The following is a 2201-nucleotide window of genomic DNA, read 5'->3' as shown; positions in this document are numbered from 1 at the left end:
CGCCTCCCAGGTTCACGCCATTCTCCTGCCTCAGCCTCCCGAGTAGCTGGGACTACAGGTGCCCACCACCTTGCCCAGCTAGTTTTTTTGTATTTTTTAGTAGAGACGGGGTTTCACCATGTTAGCCAGGATAGTCTCGATCTCCTGACCTCATGATCCACCTGTCTCGGCCTTCCAAAGTGCTGGGATTATAGGCTTGAGCCACCGCGCCCGGCCAATGGAATTATTTTCTTAGTTTCCATTTGGGATTGTTCATTGATAGTGTATACAGATGCAACTAATTTTTGTGTATTGGTTTTGTGTGCCTTGCATCTTTGCCTAGTTTGTTAGCTCTGAAAGTGTTTTTCTTTGTGAATTATTTAAGATGTTCTGCATATAAGATCGTGTCACCTACAAATAGAGATAATTTTAATTCTTTTCTGATTTGAATGCTTTTTTGTTTAATTGCTCTGGCTAAAATATTCAGTACTATGTTAGATAGAAGTGTTGAAAGTGGGGATCCTTGTCTTGTTCCTGATCTTAGGGGGAAAGTTTTCAGCCCTTCACCATTGAATGTAATGTTAGCTGTGGCCTTTTCATATATGGACTTTGTCATGTTGAGAAAGTTCCCTTCTATTCCCAGTTTACTGAGCATTTATATAATGAGTGTTGGATTTTGTGAAGTGCTTTTTCTGCATTAATTGAGGAAATTATGTGTTTTTTTTTCTCTTCATTCTATAAATGTGCTGAATCGCATTGATTTCTGCATGTTCAACCAACCTTGCATTCCTGGAATAAATCCCACTTGGTCATGGCATATATCCATTTAATACACTGCTGAATTCAGTTTGCTAGTATTTTGTTGATAATTTTTGCATCTATGTTCATAAGAGACATTGGTCTGTAATGTTATTTCTTGTAGTGCCATTCTGGCTTTAATATCAGGGTAATGCTGGCCTTACCAAATGAGTTAGGAAGTGTTTGTTCCTCCTCAATTGTTTGGAATAGTTTGATAATTCTACTTTAATTCTACTTTAAATGTTTGGTATAGTTCACCAGTGAAGCTCTTGGCTCCTGAGCCTTGCTTTGTTAGAAGGTTTTTGATGATTGATTCAATCTCTTTGTTATAGGTCTATTTAGATTTTGTATTTCTTGAGTCAGTTTTGGTGTATGTGTGCATTTAAGAATTTGTTCATTTCATCTAGGCTATCCAATTTGTTGCTTATAGCATTCTTTTGTAATCCTTTTTATTTCTGTAAAATGAGTAGTAATGTTTCCAGTTCATTTGTGATCTTAGTGATTTTAGTCTTGTTTTATTCTTTGTCAATCTAACAGTTTGTCAATTTTGTTGATATTTTCAAGTACCAATTTTGCTTTTGTTGATATTCTCTATTTTTTTATTCTCCATGTCATTATATGTCATTAATCTCCACTATATATATATATATATGTGTGTGTGTGTATATATATATATTTTTTTGGACACAGGGTCTTGTTCTGTCATCCAGGCTGGAGTGCAATGGCATGATCATAGCTCACTGTAACTTCAAACTCCTGGGCTCAACCAATCCTTCTGCCCCAGTCTCCTGAATAGCTAAGACTACAGGCACATGCCACCATGCCTAGCTAATTTTTTAATTCTAATTTTTTGTAGAACCAATATCTTGCTATGCTGCTCAGGGTGTTCTCAAACTCCTGGCCTCAAGTGATCCTTCCACCTCAGCCTCTCAAAGTGCTGGGATTATGGCACGAGCCACCGCACTCAGCCCACACTAATCTTTATTATTCTCTTCTTCCTGCTAGAGTTGGGTTATTTTAGTTCTTTCTTTTTTTTTAGTTCCTTAATGTGGCCTGTATAAAGATGTAAAGAGATATACTTCTTTTTGACATTTAAGAAAATCTCTTATTAGATCACTGGCTGACTGCAGAGATAATGAAATAAACTTAAATGACTACTCATAAGAAGGGATACAGATTTTGCAAACATAGTTTGGAAAAGTCACTAAACATATTTCCAGGCACCATGGCTCACACCTGTAATCCCAGCACTTTGGGAGGCTGAGGCGGGCTTATCACCTGTGGTCCAGAGTTCAAGACCAGCCTGGCCAACATAATGAAACCTCGTTTCTACTGAAAATACAAAAATATTAGCCTGACATAGTGGCAGGAGCTGTAGTCCCAGCTAGTTGGGAGGCTGAGGCAGGAGAATTGCTTGAACCCAG

This window comes from Mandrillus leucophaeus, unplaced genomic scaffold (assembly GCF_000951045.1).
Source record: "Mandrillus leucophaeus isolate KB7577 unplaced genomic scaffold, Mleu.le_1.0 Scaffold288, whole genome shotgun sequence".
Lineage (NCBI taxonomy): Eukaryota > Metazoa > Chordata > Mammalia > Primates > Cercopithecidae > Mandrillus > Mandrillus leucophaeus.
This window is presented reverse-complemented; position numbering follows the sequence as displayed.